Source organism: Erinaceus europaeus, chromosome 3, assembly GCF_950295315.1.
Source record: "Erinaceus europaeus chromosome 3, mEriEur2.1, whole genome shotgun sequence".
Classification (NCBI taxonomy): domain Eukaryota; kingdom Metazoa; phylum Chordata; class Mammalia; order Eulipotyphla; family Erinaceidae; genus Erinaceus; species Erinaceus europaeus.
The window spans coordinates 12262065-12283291 of NC_080164.1; positions in this window are offsets into that span (position 1 = coordinate 12262065).

Here is a 21227-nt window from a genome sequence, read left to right on the forward strand (position 1 = left end):
TCACTCCAAAGATAACCTTATCAAAGTGAGGACTACAAAAGCTGAATAAGGCCAAGAGACTGGCCTACTTTAATGATGACTCTTTAGTCACTATCAGGCCACCCCATCAGCTGGGGTCCTAGTTGGGAAGTCCTAGATTTCCCACACAACATGATAAGCCTAGATCTAGAAAAGATCTCTCTCTCCATTATCACTGTTCATCTCCATAGGGAACAACATAATGGACCCCTTTGAGGGCCCCTATAGGACCTTACCCTCAATGTGGATCAACAATGGTAGAGAATAGTCAATTCTCTAAAGGGGGGATGGATAACATACTCCACCTACCACCTGAAGAAGATGAGTCCTGAAATTGGTACAACTTGGAAGGTTCCTACTGATGACCACAGAATGCAAGTTCGGACCTACAGGGATGTAGAGGTTACATAGGCTCCTATGCTGAATATGGACCCCAGATCAAATTGATTGGGTTTACAATCAACCATATTTATAAACTTTTCCCATATTTGGGAACTACTCTCTTCCCTGATCCAGCTTTCTCGACCCTTTTCCAGTCATGACATCATCTGCCCAGACAATAATTTGGGTCCACTTGAGTAACAGATGTTAGGCTCAAGCAAAAACTAATAAAGTCACAGGCTCTTTGGAATATACCTAAAATAGGGAGTCAGGTGGTAGTGCAGCGGGTTAAGTGCACGTGGCACAAAGTGCAAGGACTGGCATAAGGATCCTGGTTCGAGCCCCAGGCTCCACACCTGCAGGAGAGTGGCTTTACAGGCTGTGAAGCAGGTCTGCAGGTGCCTATCTTTCTCTTCTCCTCTCTGTCTTACCCTCCTCTCTCCATTTCTCTCTGTCCTAACAATGATGACATAAATTACAACAACAATAATTACTACAACAATATAAAATAAGGGAAAACAAATAAATAAATATAAAAAATAAAAAGAAAGGAATATACCTAAAATAGACCTACTAGCTATTTCCAAAACATAGAACCCAAATCTTCACCTGCAATATTCCAGCCTTTAGGTTCATGATCAGTCAACAATTTGTATAGGTTTATATGTTAACTCTTTTCAGCCACCAGGTTCCAGATGCTACCATGGTGATAACTGGACTTCCCTGGACACATGGCCTCAGCAATGTGTCCTGGACCTCTGCTTCCTCAGAGCCCTGCCCCACTAGGGAAAGAGAGAGATAGGCTGGGAGTATGGATTGACCTGTCAAAACCCACGTTCAGCAGAGAAGCAATTAAAGAAGCCAGACCTTCCACCTTCTGTATCCTATATTGACCCTGGGTCCATACTCGCAAAGGGTGAAAGAATAATAAAGCTATCAGGGGAGGGAACGTGATATGGAGCTCTACTGGTGGGAATTGTACCCCTGTTATCCTATAGTCTTGTTAGGGTTTCCATTTTATAAATAAATATATTTAAATGAAATTTAAAAAAGAATAAAATGGCAATATTTTTCAATCTGTTTCTTTGTAATCATCTTATCTGTAACTCTGTGGCTTTCCTGGCTACGGGTATGTTTCTTTTCCTAGGTTGGAAAACTTTCAGTAATTATTCAGGTATGTTTTCTGATCATTTTTCTATCTCTTCTCACTCATAAACTACTTTATGAGCACTGGTGTCTGATAAGTCCCTTAAGCTATCTTCACTTTTCCATTCTTTTTTTAGCTCCTTTGAATAGATGATTTATTTTGCTCTATCTTTGGGTGTACCAATCTTTCTTTACACATGCTACCTACTGTACATTGCCTTTATTGAATTTCCAACTAATTATTTCAGCTTTGTAATTGCTATGTATTATTTTCTAATAGTTTAAGCTGCAGTGGGAAGAAACATTTTGTCTATACATTGTTCTCATCATAATGAGCATTTTTCTGGATTTTTTATGTAATTCTTTATACAGGTAGTCATTTGTCTAGATTCCATTAAGGAATCTTTCCAGAGTCCTGTTTTATTTCACTTGGATTCCATTTATTTCTTTTTTTAATTCCTTTTTTGATTATGTTTTGGTTTCAGGGTTTCACACAAAATAAACATATGTCATTCTTGATAGTGGTCTTATGTAGATGAAATTAATGAATTATAATGTAGAATCTTAACTATCTCCAAACCTTCATGATTATACCGCCTCCTTCTTTATTCATAGGAGGTGGGCAGTGCCAGTTTTCCAACTTCATTCTTCTCCCTCAGTAGTATTTTGATGTATCTGTGTTGCTATGCTTCACATTGGTTTGGTCTCACTCTCCCCCTGCCAGGAGAATTGGTTTGGCCCTTGCTAGTTTCACACCTCTCTTTGTCCCCACCCCCTATGCTATGTAGGTCCAGAGTTCTGGCGGAGCTGCTGGAGGAGAAGGATGCAGGACAGATCTGTGTGGTGATTAGATTGGGTTAGTTTATGAATCCTTGTTCATGAATAAAGGAATACAGCTTCCTGGCCCAGCCATGTGTCCTCGAGTGTCTGTTCACTGCTGTGAAGCTAGCCCGGCCTGCTGGAGCCCCGAACTTTAACAAAAAATGGCGCCCACATGGACCTGACCTGCACATCTCTCAGATAAGTGAAGACAATTTGGCTCCCTATGCACTATGGCCTTCTCTTCTGCTTGTGAAGAGATCTCCAAAGGCCTCTGCCCTTTCTTCATGAGACTGTTTAGCTGTTTCTGGAACATTTATCTCTGGACCACTCTGTGGTTTCCGCCCAACACCAGCCTGCAGGAGCCCAATGCCAGCCCGCATGAGCCGGCTTTCTGCCTCGTGGCGCGGGGCATTGGGCGTGGGCTCCCTCCATGCTGCTCGGCCGCTGGGAGCAGGGCAGCAGACATGGCGGCCCATCATAGCTGCCACCCTGGGGCACCTCGGCCCGCGCCTTCTGCATGGCTGGCCCGCCTGCCCTCCTGCTATGAAGTCTGGACAGATCACGGACCACATGGAGACCATAAGATCCCTTCCGAAACTGGGCCCCTTGGCAGAGATCCCAAACATGGGTCTGAAGGTAGACGAGCTAGAATAGAGATTCATCCAGAGATCGCAACCTACAATTCCTAGAGGTGGAGCTGTGTGGAAGGCCATCGCCAGATGGTGACCCCCCAACAACTCAGACAGTACAGATATAAATTCGTGTTTAAAATGACATGTCTTCGTAACACAGGTTTCTCTCCCTATGTATTAAAGACCATGTTTACGTGTGTGTTTAAAGTTTGGGAAACATTAACTTTAAGGTTAAAAATGTAACTTTAAGGCTATATTCTTACCAGACAGAGTTAAATGAAAAATGTTTTCAACGTATTTCTCATAAAGATAAAATTAACTTACAAATAAAGTCTGAGGTAAAAATTAGTTAAAAATCAATATATTTTTGTTGTAGAGCCAGATGTTGTAGTGCGCGGGCCGCAGAGAAGAGAGAGAGAGGGTCCGGAGTGAAGAGGAAACACAAATCTTTATTCGCGCTGGCACCTCAGAGTTGGGTGTTAGAGAAGCAGGTTGGGCCACGTGGAGGTAGAGAAAATGGCCGCCTCACGCAGTAACCTTTCCTGTGTCTGAACACCAGAGTGGAGCGCCGGCAAGAGAGCGAGGTGAGGAAAACGAAGGGTTTTTATAGGAGCAGCTTTCATGAGAATGGGAAGGGGGAGGAGTAACCATAGCACTCCAGGATAGGATGATAACTCTCGTGAGAATGGGAGGGGGGAGGAGTAACCAGAGCACTCCAGATATTGCAGGGATATAGACAATGTCCTGAGGGCACAACATGGCTGAACAGGCACTCTGAGAATGTCCCAACTGTCCAGGGAACTAGCAGTAGCCTGAGGGGACAGCATGGCAGATGTGACTGCATTGGCACAATTTCCCAGCATCTCCCCCTTTCCTTTTATCTAATGCCCAGGGCAACAGTGTGTAAAGTCTATGAACTACTCAGGGTCAGTCTATGAAAAACCAGCAACGTGAAGGGAAGGAAGCTGCTGTAAAATTGTCTAAAGTGTCCAAAGGGTATACCAGCAAGTCCGATAGAAGTCTCAGTCCAAAGTAGGTGACTAGGGGGAGAAATGGCAGGGGATGAAATGCTGCATGAGGAAGGTCAGCCTCTGGAATTCTGCTTTTCTGTAGATTGTGAGCTGGAACCGCCAAAACATGACAGGTCAAAGCAAAAGCAGGAAATGCAGACAGGCAGTAAAAAGGTTCTGTCCTTGGAGTCTGCAAATCAGATTCTTCAGATCACGTCAGGTGACATCTAGGGTTTCAGGGGGTGTGCCACTGTAGTCGTGCCAACTAGTGGGTGATGTCAGGGTGTGCAGGGGTCCAGATGTTTTTTTTTTTTTTTTTTCTGGGATTCCTGTGGAAGAAACATAAACAATCTGCTTCTTGTGGTTAGCAGGGCATCTGATTTGAATGCTTTATAGAAAAAGAGGTTTGGTGCCTTGACCAACTGAGTATTGGGGGATGTATCTTACCTATTCATTTATGATTATATTTTATATTATTTGTCATGGTAGTCAGCAGTTTATCTGGAAGGTCCTGGGTGATTCATGGGGAAAAAGACCTTATCTTTTAACAAAGACTCTAAGGTGTAGGGAAGCGGGAACTTATCTTATCCTTTTTTTTTTGTATGCCCTAGTTGTAATTATATTGTTGTTATTGCTGATATTGTGGTTGTTGGATAGAACAGAGAGAAATGGAGAGAGGAGGGAAAGACAGAGGGAGAGAAAGATACCTGTAGACCTGCTTCACCGCCTTTGAAGTGATTCCCCTGCAGGTGAGGAGCCGGGGGCTCAAACTGGGATCCTCAAGCCAGTTCTTGCACTTAGCGCCACCTGTGCTAAACCCGCTGCGCCACCGCCCGATTCCCAGGAACTATCTTTTAACATAAACTCTATGGCCATGCCAATAGCAACCTTGAGGGCACATGTGGCTCCCCACATGTCCCCCTGTCTTATATCATGTTTTGATGTTTGGTGGACTTTGTTTTGTGGCAGGGTGGACTGTGCTTGTCTTAGTTTGGGGCTCAGCCTTCCCTCTTACCTGTCAGTGGAACACCTGGTCATTTTTGCCCAGTAGTACCAGATTCCCTGTCTTAGGTTGACTGTATAGCACTAGTTTCCTCTTACCCGTCATTGGCTAGCCAGCCCTCTACATGGTGGACGTTCTGATGGAGGGGGCAAATCCTCCACAGCAACTCAATATTCTGCCATGTCCAGCCTATGATAGTGAGTTTGTATAGGTTGCATCTTTATGGCATCAATCTGTTGCCGCAAAAGGCCATGAGCTTATTAACAATTATAGGACTGTGGTCCGGGAGGTGGTGCAGTGACTAAAGACTTGGACTCTTAAGCATGAGGTCCTGAGTTTGATCCCTGGCAGCACATGTACCAGAGTGAGTCTAGTTCTTTCTCTCTTTCTCATTAATAAATAAATTTAAAATGTTGAAAAAAAAGAATTATAGGACCTATTGTGAGCAGAAGAAGTAAAACAAGCTAGGGTCCCACAACTAAGGGTATACAGGTAAGGAAGGGGGAATGTATCCATTGATATGAAGAGGTAGGATCATATCTCAAGTCTAAGGGAAGCAGTCAGTGGATGTGATGTCCAGGGGAACAGCCATTTGTCTTTGGAGGTAGTAAAGGATGTCTGTGGCATGGGTGATGTTATAAAGGGAAACATCTTTAAATTGTTGGCTGACAAAGGCAGGCCTATGGTGGCAAGACAAGATACACCAGTTAAGTTAACAAGAATATGTGAATGTTGCTAATTCACATAGGTTGGATATGGAGGAACTTCTTACAGTTTAATACCTTACCATATGAACAGATGATTCCTCATATGAAGGCTTGATAGCTGTAATCACTTACTTGTGAAAAACAATAAAACTTGTAACAAGTTAGAGGTTTACTATAATTGACTTTGGACTATAAGCAGACTCAGGTTACTTAGAGAGTTAATGCATGTTAGTAACAATGGTTTCAACATTTAGAGTGCTTCTGAGCAGATGGGTCATACAAAAATTTTTGGTCATTCAGCACACTCACTCAAAACACAACTGGCCATTCATAACATAAGACATTCAGGGAAGGGGTAGGAGAGAGGGCTCTGTGAGCCAACTTTTGTAGGTTCTGCCATGTCATATTATGGATCCTGGGATGTATCCTGCATCTAGTCCTCTTGTGTTTCTTGTTCTTCAGGGATAATAGTGCCATCATGAGGGTATTGTCGGACATGGCGGGCAGGAACCCAGACAGGTTTAGAGTAATTATGAGGGAAAATACATGCAAAACCTCTTCCCATGGTCAATAGAGGGTCAGGCCCTTTCCAAATTTTTTCAAGTGGGTCTTTCCATTTGATCTTAATAGATGGGAGAGTAGATGGTGTTTGCCAGTGAAGAATAATAGGAGGTAAGTCCGAGTTATTGTAAATATTAAAGAGATTTAATGTAGTTAAGGCTTTTGCTAGCTGGATATTGGGGGGGATACATTCCTCCTTTATCTTTATTCAATTGAGCCTTAAGAGTTTTATGGGCCCTCTCGACAATGCCTTGTCCCTGTGGATTATAGGGAATGCCTGTAGTATGAGTAATGTTCCAGAGGGAACAAAAATCTTTAAATTGTTTGCAGGTAAACGCTGGTCCACGGTCGGTTTTTGCCACACCTGTCTGGCCAGATAGGCAGGCCACGACCGCGGTGTGACAAAACAGTGCGGGTGACCTGGTTAGGGAACCAGACAGGGGCCTTACAAGCTCCTGTACGGAAGACCGTACCCAAGATAGGTGGTGGACAGAAGCCTGGATATTTGTGTGGACGGATCCCTGGGTCTCCCGGTTGGCGGAAAGGCCTTGGATGGCTAGGTGGACTTGGTTTCGCTTCTGAAAGCTTACTGTTGTTGTTTATCATGCTTTATGCAGGCCACCCAGGGAATGTCCAGGAGACTCCGGAGACGCTTACAGTGCAACCCCCCAAGTCTAGTCTGGACATTCCAGATGGGACCCCACTGGATGAAAAGCCCCTTACAACAGTAAATCCCAGCACTTCAAGCCCCAATGACTTGGCTATCCAGGTTGAGCAAGGACTGAGCACTATTCTCAGAAATATTACATTCAATCATACAGACAATGGTCCTTTAGCTTTCCCAGGAAACATGTTACATAGCAACCCTGAAATGCACCTGCATATTGTCTTAGGTAGATTACAGGAAAGTGAGCTTGGCATAAGGATCAGAGCAGGACGCCGTGTTCCCACTGGTGCCCCCCCTATTCTGGGTATTTAGGTCCAGTGCTTGGAAGGAGAAAGAATAGCCTTTTGGATAAATGAGAGCAGTGAAAGCATTTAGTTCTTACTGATAAATTGACTTTTGTCTGAAACCAAAGGGATGTGGTTAATAACCCATGAAAGAACGGTACGGCTGTGCTTTCGTTTTGATGGTAGTTGTATGCCTTCAGTTCCTCCTGTCTGTGTTACTTATAAAAAATGTACCCTGCGTACTTTGTGGTCAACTGACTTGGCCAGCTTTTGATTTATGCTTCTTTGTTATGCTATTATAAAAAGAATCTCTATATCAGTAAAAGATTGCAGCAGCATTGAAACTCATGTGTCTCAGTGTTGTCTGTCACGCCGAATCCACCTCCCACCTATAAGTCTCATTCTCCCTGGATCGGCCTGCTGAGCCCCCAGTTGGGTGGTCGGCGGCAGGTTTTCACTTAAAGAGGTAAGCCCATCACAGAAAAACAGGATAGAATATGGCTTATAAGCTTTTTAGAGCTTTCTCCTGTCTGAGCTGTTGCCCACATAAATTTAGAAAAGGTATCAATTGAGACAAACACATATTTTTGTTTGCCAAAGTTTGGTATGTGGGTGACATCAATTTGCCAAATAGCATTAGCTTTTAAGCCTCGGGGGTTAACACCAAGAGTCTGAATAGCAGGTGTTTTTATGAGACTTGCACAGGAAGAGCATGTAGCTAGGATATGTTTTAATTGTGGTAACGGAACATCAGGAAATCGAGCTTGAAGGCCTTTAAGACTAACATGGGTTAGAGAATGGAAATCAGCAGGATCAGAGACAGAAACTAGGAGAGCTCCTGTGGAGGCAAGGCGGTCAGCTGCAGCATTCCTTTCGGACAGGGAACCAGGAAGAGGGCTGTGGGAACGAAGGTACTGAATATATAGTGGTTGGGTTCAAGAAGAGAGCATAGAGGCGATTTGAATCAAGAGAGGGGAAAGTGGGTTGTCATCAATTTTCACATAAGAACGAGCAAGCCATGGAAGTAAGTTAACAGTACACACACTGTCAGAAAAAAGGTTGAAGGATTCTGGTACAGCTTTTAATGCAAGGAGAACAGCATAAAGTTCTTTGTACTGAAGGGAATTCTCAGGAAACTCAGTAAAGAGAGGTTTAGGAGATTGTTTGTCTGGGTAATATATAAGGGCAGCAGCTCCCTTTTTTCCACCATCAGTGAAGACTGTAGGAGCAGAAGGAATGGGATCTCGAGAGAAAAGTTTAGGTGCTATTAGAGGCAGAAGAGGTAAAGAAGCTATCAATTTATTGGAAGGAAAATGGTTATCTATTTGTCCTGGAAACCCCAGGAAGCTTATGGCAAAGTGGGAATGATGGCGTATAAGCCACTCTGTATCTGTGAGAGAAAATGGCAGAATAATTAAATCTGGTTCTTTTCCTAAGACCTGCACAGACCTATTTCTCCCTTGGCGAACCATGAATGCTAATGCGTCTATCTCAGTGAGGAGTCTTGGAGTTCCTCCTACTGGCGTGTGAAGCCACTCAAGAACCCCATGGTCTTGCCACAATGTCCCTACTACTGTGGGGGTGGAGTTGAAGATTAGAAGATTTACTAGAGAGGAGGGAGAGAATCGAACAAGGTGCATGTCCTGGAGGGCCTGGTTAACCCTTTCCAGTGCCAAGGAGGCTTCAGGAGTTAACTTACGTTTTGAGGAGGGCTGTTTGTTTTCTTTTAACAGGTCAAACATTGGTTGGAGGCAGCTTGTAGGCAGATAGAGATACTGCCTAAGTCAATTTAAATTTCCTAGAAAACTTTGTAAAGAAGCAAGAGTAAGGTTAGAAGGAAAGGTGACATTAGGTTTTAAGGGACGAATTTGCGTTAGAGAAATCTCTGAACCTAGGAAGGATATTGGAGGGATTAGCTGTATCTTCTCAGGGGCTACATTAAGGCCGCTTTTCTTTAATGCAGGAATGAGAAAATCTCGTAAGGCATAGAGATCTGTATCTGATTTTCCCCATATTAAAATATCATCTGTATAATGAAAAATATTAAGGCCCTTATGAATATATGGGACAAGGGCAGATTTAACAGCCTCCTGACAAATTATAGGACTGTTGGCCATACCCTGGGGCAGCACCACCCATTCAAATCTGTCAGCAGGGCTGGCGTTATTAATAGAAGGAACAGAGAAGGCAAAACATTTACAATCTTGTGGATGCAAGGGAATAGAGAAAATACAATCTTGTATATCAATAGCTATGATTGGAATTCCTGTGGGAATTGCAGAAGCAAGAGGCAAACCCCTTTGGGGGGAGCCCCAGACCTGCATGGTTTTATTTACTGCACGGAGATCTTGAAGGAGGCGCCATTTTCCCGAGCGCTTTTTAATCACAAAGACAGGAGTATTCCATGGGCTTCGAGAATGACGAATGTGTCCCAAGGACAACTGTTCTTGGACGAGCTCTTTTAAAATTTCTAGTTTATCCCTAGGTAAAGGCCACTGTTCCACCCAGATAGGCTCATTAGAAAGCCGGCTTAAATGGGGTGTTTGGCTATGAACAGTGGCATTTAGTATTGGGGGTGCTGAATAGACCTGGTATCACGGGAACGGGTGTTACACTCTGCAGAGGCATCTGTGGATATCCTAACATCAAAACATTGTAGAAGATCCCTGCCTAATAGGTTGGTGCTAATATTAGCTACCAAAGGGCGGAAGTGTTCGGTAGAACCTTCCGGGTCTTACCACATGAGCGAGTCTCATGTGCGAAATAATTGGGTCACCCCTCCTATTCCATGTATACTGGGTCCAGGGATGAGTTCCCAATCTTGGGGAACCTCTTCTTGCCTTAAAATCGTCTTTGCTGCCCCCGTGTCAATCAAAAATTTAAAAGGAATATTGCCAATCTTTACTGTCATAGAAGGCTTACTTTGTTCTAGAACAGGAGTGGTCCACAAAATCTCAGGCCCCAAATTTGTACCATTCAGGGGTGAACCATCTTTATGAAATTGGGACCAACAATCTCTCTTCCAATGAAACCCCTTACATCTTGGACAAACAGTACGTGGCCTCTGGCTCCCTGACTGAAAGCGGGGTTGCTCTGACTGGAGGCATGGTCGCTCTAACTGGAGGCGGGGTTTCCGTGACTGGAGGCATCGTCGCAGCTTATCAGGATATTGGTTATGCCAATGTCCTTGGCGACCACACTGAAAGCAGGCCCTATTGTGATTACGTGGGGTAACTGCATAAACCTGTGTCATAGCGGATGCTCCATAATTGCCTGATGTAAGTTCCTGTGTCACTAAAATCCAATTATTTGGGTGTAGGTATTTAAGATTAAGGCATGCCTGATGGAATTGTGATATCATGCCTTCCCAGACAATAGAGTGCAGGAGTACTGAGCGGATGTCAGGATTATAAACCTTTCTCTCTAAGCTTGTCTTCACCCTTGAGATGAAGCTCGCTAATGATTCATCAGTGCCTTGGCGAATAGAGTCAATGGGAACTGATGAATCTACATTGGGTGGGGTCACCCTTTCCCATGCTTGTGTTGCGCAGATGCGTACCTGTTCAAAATAACTGGTTGGAAACCTGGCTTCTGCCTGCTGAGCTCCAGATTCATAAGCTCCTTCTCCAAACAAAGCATCAGAATCCCATTCTACCTGTTTGTTACTATTTTCTTGCGACTGTCTAGAGCACTTATCGCGAAAGTATGCCTTCCACTGTAGGTAGAGGGGGTCTGGGAGTGCAGCACGAGCCAGATCTTTCCAATCTTGGGGTGTGTTAAGATGGTGGTAAAACTCCTTAAAATGGACTTGGTCCATGGAGCGTGCATTCCGCCATCCCTGACTGCTTGTCTGAGTGTTTTGAGATCTTTAGCGGAGTATGGCTGCCACGGCTGAGGGTTTTGTTTAGACGGGGCCACATTTACTGGGAAGGTGTGGATTTGGTTCGATGACACTGGGGAGAGATCTACGGAAGTGGAAGCTACACTGTGGAAACTGCTGTAGTGGCTGCAGGGGAAACTGAACACATATCTACGGGGATGGAGCTCTTGGGGTGGACTGCAAATGGTTTAAGGTCCTTAAATGCTAAAAAAATATCCTTTAACTCTCTTATCTCAGCCACAAGGTCTCTTAATGATGACGTATCAGCAGGGGGTGGGGTCAGAGAAGCAGAAGCCTCAGGGGAAGCCAAAACCGGGGCGGTAGGAGGAGGGGCTAGAGAACTGGAAGCCTCAGGAGAAGCAGGGGGCGGGGCCAGAGAAGCAGAAGGAACTGAACACGTGTCTGCCACAGAAGGGACCTAACACGTGTCTTCAGAAGGAGCGGAACACGTGTCTGTCGGGACAGCTGGGGGAGGGGTCAAAGGAACGGCCAAACACGTGTCTGTGGGGACAGCTGGGGCAGGGGTCAAAGGAGCGGCCAAACACGTGTCTTTGGGGGCAGTGGGGGGAGGGGTTGTGGAAGCGGAAGCTGCCACAGGAGAAACCTAACAGGTGTCTCTGGAAGCAGTGGTTTTGGGGCTGACTGATTGCTTAGGGTGTTTAAGTCTTAAGCAAATATCCTTTAACTTCTGTATCTCAGCCTCAAGGTCACTTAACCTTTTGGCAGGAGGCCTTGTACATATCCTGAAAATAGTAAATATAGCCATGAGAACCCACGGTGTAGCAAAAATTAAAGCATCTCTGAGATCGAAAGCCTGTCCCAGGAGAGAAGGATAGAATGTCTGGGACACCTCCTCATAAAACGGAAAAAATCCCATGGTAGAGGGAAACGCAGGGTCACAGAGGTGGGCGGATGCCACTTACCTGTGTCTGGGCGGCTTTTCTGGACCTCAGGCTGGGTGTGAGTGCGGGACATGTTGGGCGCCAGATGTTGTAGAGCCAGATGTTGTAGTGCGCGGGCCGCAGAGAAGAGAGAGAGAGGGTCTGGAGCGAAGAGGAAACACAAATCTTTATTCGCGCTGGCACCTCAGAGTTGGGTGTTAGAGAAGCAGGTTGGGCCACGTGGAGGTAGAGAAAATGGCCGCCTCACGCAGTAATCTTTCCTGCGTCTGAACACCACAGTGGAGCGCCGGCAAGAGAGCGAGGTGCGGAAAACGAAGGGTTTTTATGAGTAGCTTTTGCGAGAATGGGAAGGGGGAGGAGTAACTATAGCACTCCAGGATAGGATGATAACTCTCGTGAGAATGGGAGGGGGGAGGAGTAACCAGAGCACTCCAGATATCGCAGGGATATAGACAATGTCCTGAGGGCACAACATGGCTGAACAGGCACTCTGAGAATGTCCCAACTGTCCAGGGAACTAGCAGTAGCCTGAGGGGACAACATGGCAGATGTGACTGCATTGGCACAATTTCCCAGCATATTTTAACTAAGTTGGTTAAAAAAAAAAAAACCTGCGCACACCTAGGGTGTGTCTCCATCTTTAATGAGTGTAACAAAAGGTTAAATAGACTTATTGATATGTAAAATTCTCAAATTCCTTCTCAACTAAAAACATTAGATTGTGCAATGGTTGTGCTAATGATTGTAATAGAGTTATCAGTTGTGAAAAACTTCTAACCTGCTACAAGTTTTGTTTCATAGTAAGTAAATTGCAGCTGTCAAGTTCTCTACAGAAAAGCAGAATTCCAACAGCTGACCTTCCTCATACAACGTTCCACCCCCTGGCATTTTTCTGTGGACATCTGCTTTGGACCGGCATTTCTATCAGACTCACTGGTACACCTCTTGGACACTTTGCACAAAACTAGCAGCTTCCCTTTATGCTGCTGGGTTTCTCAAAGACTGACTGAAGCCATCTGCCTTGAGACTTTAGGTCTCACCCTCCCCCCATGCTAGAAAATGCCCGTCGAGGCAAGTAACACCCCCCAGAGGCAAAAAAAAAGTCTCCCTCAGGCCTTCCCTTGGCAGGACACTGGTTCTTGTTACTTGCTTACATGTTCCTCCATGTTTGTGCCTGTTTTTTTAAAAGAAAATAAATGCATGTACGATATAGGTTTCTGTTCACCCCACACCCCTGATACTATGGTCATTTTAGTTAAAAAGAAAAGGGGGAATTGTTGCTATGCTTCACATTGGTTTGGTCTTGCTCTCCCCCCACCAGGAGAATTGGTTTGGCCCTTGCTAGTTTTGCACCTCTCTTTCTCCCCGCCCCCTATGCTATGTAGGTCCAGAGTTCTGGCGGAGTTGCTGGAGGAGAAGGATGCAGAGCAGATCTGTGTGGTGATTAGTTTGGGTTAGTTTATGAATCCTTGTTCGTGAATAAAGAAATACAGCTTCCTGGCCCAGCCTTGTGTCCTTGAGTCTCTGTTCACCGCCGCAAAGCTAGCCCGACCTGCTGGAGCCCTGAACTTTAACGACATATCTGGGTCAAAATTTATTCATGGGAGTCGGGCTGTAGCGCAGCGGGTTAAGCGCAGGTGGCGCAAAGCACAAGGACTGGCATAAGGATCCCGGTTCGAACCCCGGCTCCCCACCTGCAGGGGAGTCGCTTCACAGGTGGTAAAGCAGGTCTGCAGGTGTCTATCTTTCTCTCCTCCTCTCTGTCTTCCCCTCCTCTCTCCATTTCTCTCTGTCCTATCCAACAACAACAACAATAATAACTACAACAATAGAACAACAAGGGCAACAAAAGGGAGTAAATAAATAAAATAAATAAAAAATAAAAAATAAATTATTCATTTAAAACTTAGCAAGAATTTAGATATCTGTTGACCTTTTATGGAAGGTTATTGATATGTGGGTGATGGGTGTTGTATACTAACATCCTGAAGAGGTGTAAATTTGTGCATCTAAAACATGTATAGACTTGTGAACCAAGGTTACAAGAACTAATAAAACGTTAAAATTTTCAGATGGCATCAGCTTGCTAATATCTACAAAACATCTTGATGGGATACATATCCTTTTCAGCAATCTTTTTTGTTTGCAACCATTAATCTATTATGTGTATATCATTGCTCATCCTGTTTTTTTTTAATATTTTGAGAATTGCTTTGTTTTCTTATGAAGGAGTAAGGTAGAGAGAGACAAAAGGACTCAAAGCGACACTCCATCCTCATGGAGTTGAAAACATTCTGTCTCTGTGGTTTTCTCATCATACTGGAGATGAAACCTCAAATCTCAATAATGCAAATGAGATACTCTAGTACTAAGTACCTCATGGTCCCTGTTCATACTGTTTTTAGTTGTTATTGTACTTTTAAAATGCTAAAATTATAAAATATATATTTATTCATTGATTGATATTTTAGTTTATTCCCATTTTATTTTATACAGAGACTACTACTTTCTATGAGCATATATTTTCATTTATCTTAAATGAACCTATGGTAGTTGAAGAGCTAAATTATAAATGGTAAACTACTTATGAACTGTTTTATAAAGTCCTTTAATCCCATTCCATTGCCATCTGCTATGCACTCTTTTTGCTATGGATAAAAAAAAAAATCCAAGATACTTCATGCTTAACTTCACCAAAACTACTGGTACATTCATTATTTTGTTTTTTCATAATGTATCCAATCTAAATAAAAATGCAGATGCAATAGTTTCTTATTGTTATTTAAATTTACATATCCCAAATAATGACATGATTATAATATCTTGTGTTTATTTGCCATACCTACAGTTTCTTTAGTGGACCTTCACTTCAATGTTTTAGGCATGTTTATTGAACCACTTTCTTCATTTGAAAATTACAAATTCTATACATAACTCCTATCAGTATCAGACACATGATTTGTAACAAATGTCTTATCATCCTGATGATATATCTTAAAATAAATTTTTATTTTAATTTAATCTAATTTTTTGTTTTAAACTTAGAATCAGATTGCTACAGCCCATTCATTGAAGATGTTTCATTCTCCACTGAAAGACCTGTGCCTTTGTTAAAAATGAATTGTTCATAAACGTGTAAAACTTTTATTTTACAAAATTTTTATTATCTTTATTTATTTATTTATAAAAAGGAAAAAAAACTGACATCATCATAGGATAAGAGGGGTACAACTCCACATAATTCCCACCATCTGAACTCCATATCCCATCCCCTCCATGGATAGCTTTCCTATTCTTTAACCCTCTGGGAGTATGGAACCAAGGTCATTGTGAGATGCAGAAGGTGGAAGGTCTGGTTTCTCTAATTGCTTCCCCAGTGAACATGGGTGTTGACAGGTCAATCTATATTCACAGCCTGCCTCTCTCTTTCCCTAGTAGGGAAGGGCTCTGGGTAAGTGGAGCTCCAGGACACATTAGTGGGGTTGTCTGTCCAGGGAAGTCTGGTTGGCACCATGGTAGCATCTAGAATCTGATGGCTGAAAAGATAGTTAACATATAAAGCCAAACAAGTTGTTGACTAATCATGAACCTAAAGGCTGGAATAGTGCAGATGAAGAGTTGGGAGGGTCTCCATTTTGTCGATAGATAGTAGGCATATTTTAGTTGTATTCCAATGGGTCTGTGGCTATACTAGTTTTTTTTTTTTTTCCCTGAGCCTGAAATCTGATATTCAGGTGGTTCTTAGTTATTCTCTGGGGAGACATTGTCATAGCTGGAAAAAGGAACAAAAGGCTGGATCAGGGAAGAGAGTATCTTCCAAATATGGGAAAGGTGAATATATAGTACTGACTGTAAACCCCATCAATTTGATGTGATCTGGGGGCCATATACAATTCAGGAGGCTATGTGACCTCTGCATCCCTGTAGATATGACCTCACTGTCTGTGGTCATGAGTAGGAACATTCCAAGCTGCCCCAATATCAGAACCCACCTTCCTCAGGTGTAGCATAGAGTAATGTTGCCCAGCCTACCTTCAGAGGATGGAATATTATCCACAGCTGTTGATGAAGTTGAGGGCAAGGTCCTATGGGGGCCCACAAAGGGTTTTATTTTGTTTTTTCTGATAGAGATGACCGTTAACAATGGAGAGAGGTATTTATTCAAGGTTTAGACACATCATGTCTGTTTGGGAATCTCAGGACTCCCTGAATAGGGCCCCTTTCATATGAAATGAAAGTTCTCACCCAAGTAATGAGTCTGAAGGGTTAACATTCCATGCCAGACATCTCTAGACACAGTTTGAAATGAAATATTCTGAGGTGGTACTTGTGTTGATTAGGTTGGGATCAGCAGATACAATATCATTTGGTATGAGTTAAGAGAAGCATGTAGGAAAGTGAGCCCCACTCTAGTGGTTCCAGGACTGGGGGAATATAGGCTTTATAGAGGAAGTGGGAGGTTTCTGCTGTCTTAGGGTTTAAGAAGGCAATAAATAGTTATTGCTATAATCACATTATTTGACAACTGGGTTAACTTTGAAAAATCACTTTGTTAGGATGTGCTGTATCATACACAACATCACCATAATTTTTTTCCTTTGACATTATTTGTATATAGCTGTGCCACCAGTTGCTTCTGTTCTTCCCGGTCTAAGATTTTAAGAGAGTAAATATATCAAAGACTCAGCCTATGGTCTGTACATTAAAAAGTTAGAGACATTCAATCAATTATCCCACTCTCATATTATTAGGCAGTGATTTATATGACTAAAAGTCAACAGGAGTGTACATAAACACCATTCCCACCACCAAAAGACTGTGTCCCATTCCAACTCCCCACCTCCACCCCACCCCCGTCCCACATGACTTTAAACATCCACCCTCACCTTCAACCCAGGGTTTTTACTTTAGTTCCCTACTCCAAATTCAGTCAAAACCTTCTTTGAGTTTACCTTTATGTTCTCTTTCTCAACTGTTTATGAGTGGGATCATCCCATAGTTGTCCTTATATTTCTAACTTAGCTCATTTAACATAATTCCTTCTAGCTACATCCAAGATAGGTCAGATAAGGTGGGTTCATTGTTCTTAATAGCTGCATAGTATTTGATTGTGGCTTTCTCAGCCACTCATCTGTTGTTGAGCATCTGGCTGGCCTCCAGGTTTTAGCTATTACAAATTGCACTGCTATGAACATAAGCGTACACATTTCTTTTTGGTTGTGTATTATGGGGTACTTGGAGTATATACCTAGGAGAGAGGAATTGCTGGGTCATATGTAAGGTCCATGGCTAGCCTTGTGAGAGTTCTTCAGACTGCTCTCATAAGGAAATGTGGACCAATTTACATTCTCACCAGCAGGGCAGAAGGGCTCCTTTCTCCCACAGCCTCTCCAGCATTTGTTGTTGATGTCCTTTATGATGTATGCCATTCTCACAGGGGTGAGGTGGTATCTCAATTTTGTCTTTATTTACATTTCTCTCACAATCAGTGACCTGGAACAATTTGTCAAGTGTTTGTTTGCTTCTTGGATCTCTTCTATAGTGAATGTTCTTTTTATATTATCTGCCCATTTTTGGATGGGGTCATTTGCTTTTTTCTTGCTAAGGTTGCTGAGCTCCTTGTGTATTTTGGTGATTAGTCTCTTGTCTGATGTATGGCATGTGAAAATCTTCTCCAATTCTGTGAGTGATCTCTTTGTTTGTGTGATATATTCTTTGGCTGTGCTTTTTAATTTGGTATAGTCCCATTGGTTTGTTTCTGCTTTAGTCTTTCTTGCAATTGGGTTTATATCATCAAAGATGTCATTGAGATTTAGGTGAAAGTGTTCCAACAATCTATTCCTCAATGTAATTAATAATTTCTGGTCTAATATCCAGGTCCTTGATCCATTTAGAGTTGATTTTTGTTTCTGGTGAGCTAAAGTGGTTCACTTTCATTCTTCTGCATGTTTCAACCTAGTTTTTTCCAGGACCATTTATTGAAGAGAGACTCCTTCCATTTAATATTTTGGGCCCCTTTATGAAACATTATATGTCCATAGGTATGGAGGTTTAGTTCAGGGCATTTAATTCTGTACCATTGGTCTGTGTGCCTATTTTTGTTCCAGTACCAGACTGTTTTGTTGATGATAGCCTTATAATATAGTTTGAGATTTGAGAGTATGATGCTTCCATTTCTGTTTCTTTTCCTCAAAATTGTTTTGGTGATTCAAGGTGTTTTCTACTTCCAGATAAATGAGTGTAGTTTTTGTTCCATTCTCTTAAAGAAGCTTGGTGGAACTTTGATGGGTATCACATTTAATTTGTATATGGATCTGGGAAGAATATTCATTTTGATGATATTAATTCTTCCAACCAATGAGCATAGAATGTATTTCCATTTCTTGGCATCATTTTTTGTTTCCTTGAGTAGTGAGTCATCGTTTTCAGTATACAAGTCTTTCACTTCTTTGTTCTACTTTATTCCTAGGTATTTTGTTGATTTTGTTGCAACAGTGATTGAGTGTGATTTCTGGATATCCTCTTCTTCTTATTTAGTGTTTGCATAAAGAAATACCACTAATTTTTGTACATTGATTTTGTAGCCTGACACCTTTCTTTTTTTTAAATATGTATTTATTTATTCTCTTTTGTTGCCCTTGTTGTTTTATTGTTGTAGTTATTGATGTCTTTGTTGTTGGATATGACAGAGAGAAATGGAGAGAGGAGGGAGAGACAGAGAGGGGGAGAGAAAGATAGACACGTGCAGACCTGCTTCACTGCTTGTGAAGCAACTCCCCTGCAGGTGGGGAGCTGGGGACTCAAACCAGTACCCTTGAGCCATTCCTTGTGCTTTGCTCCACATGCGTTTAACCCACTGCACTGCAGCCTACCACAATGATTCAGGATAGGAACCCAGAAGAAACTCCAAATCAGTCAGAAGTAACCATAGATAATCATTAACATTTATGCACCCAGTGAGGTACCATCCAAATACGTCAAGCACTTACTGAAAGAATTTCACCCAAAGAGGGACCATCTAAATACATTAAGCATCTACTGAAAGAATTTCAAAAATGCATCATAGTAATACGATAAGAGTGGGAGACTTCAATACCCCACTCTCACACTTAAACAGATCAACAAAGCAGAGAACCAATAAAGATACAAGAGAATTGAATGAAGAGATTGACAGACTAGACCTCTTGGACATTTTCAGACTCCTCCACCCCAAAAAACTGGAATACACCTTCTTTTCAAATCCACATAACACATACTCAAGGATAGACCACATGTTAGGCCACAAAGACAACATCAATAAATTCAAAGGCATTGAAATCATCCCAAGTATCTTCTCAGACCACAGTGGAGTAAAACTAACATTTAACAACAAACAGAAAATTATTAAAAGACATAGAATTTGGAAACAAAACAACATGCTCGTTAAGAACCACTGGGTCAGAGACTCACTCAAACAGGAAATTCAAATGTTCCTGGAAACAAATGAAAATGAAGACACAACCTATCAAAATATAAAAATATAAAATATAAATATATAAAATATAATATATATAAAATATATATAAAATATAAAATAAAAATATAAAAGAAGTACTGAGAGGGAAACTTATAGCCATACAATCACATATTAAACACCAAGAAGAAGCCCAAATGAACGACCTTACAGCACACCTCAAGGTCTTAGAGGAAGAGGAAAAAATGAACCCTAAAGCAACCAGAAGGACAGAAATCACTAAAGTTAGAGCAGAAATAAACAACATCGAAAATAAAAGAACCATACAAAAGATCAATGAAGCCAAATGTTGGTTCTTTGAAAGATTAAACAAAATTGACAAACCCCTAGCCAGACTCACCAAACAAAAAAGAGAGAAGACTCAAATTAATAGAATTGTAAACGATGCAGGAGATATCAAAACTGACACCACAGAAATCCAGAGAATCCTGCGAAACTTCTATAAAGAACTATATGCCACCAAGCTAGAGAATCTGGAAGAAATGGAACAATTCCTAGAAACCTATGCACTTCCAAAACTGAACCAAGAAGAACTACAAAATCTGAATGCACCAATCACAGAGAAAGAAATTGAAACCGTTATTAAGAATCTCCCCAACAACAAAAGTCCTGGACCAGATGGCTTCACAAACGAATTCTACAAAACTTTCAGGAAACAGTTAATACCCATACTTCTTAAGCTATTCCATAAGATTGAAGAAACAGGAATACTTCCTTCCACCTTTTATGAAGCCAAAATCACTCTGATACCAAAAGCTGATAGGGACAGAACAAAAAAGGAAAACTACAAACCAATATCTGTGATGAACATAGATGCCAAAATATTAAACAAGATCTTGGCCAACCGGATACAGCAACACATCAAAAAGATTGTTCATCACGACCAAGTGGGATTCATCCCAGGAATGCAAGGCTGGTTCAACATCCGTAAGTCAATCAATGTCATTCACCACATCAATAAAAGCAAAGCCAAAAACCACATGATTATCTCAATAGATGCAGAGAAAGCCTTTGACAAAATCCAACACCCATTCATGCTCAAAACTCTACAAAAAATGGGAATAGATGGGAAATTCTACAAGATAGTGGAGTCTATATATAGCAAACCTACAGCCAACATCATACTCAATGGACAGAAGCTGGAAGCATTCCCCCTCAGATTGGGGACTAGACAGGGCTGTCCACTGTCACCGTTACTCTTCAACATAGTATTGGAAGTTCTTGCCATAGCAATCAGGCAAGAGAAAGAAATCAAAGCAATACAGATTGGAAGGGAAGAAGTCAAGCTCTCACTATTTGCAGATGATATTACAGTATACATAGAAAGACCTAAAGAAAGACCTAAAGAATCCAGTAGAAAATTACTGGAAGTTATTAGGCAATATAGCAAGGTATCAGGGTACAAAGTCAATGTACAAAAATCAGTGGCATTTCTTTATGCAAACACTAAATCTGAAGAAGAAGACATCCAGAAATCACTCCCATTTACTGTTTCAGCAAAATAAATCAAATACCTATGAATAAAGTTGAACAAAGAAGTGAAAGACTTGTATACTGAAAACTATGAGTTGCTACTCAAGGAGATAGAAACTGATACCAAGAAATGGAAAGATATCCCATGCTCATGGATTGGAAGAATAAATATCATCAAAATGAATATTCTCCCCAGAGCGATATACAAATTTAATGCAATACCCATCA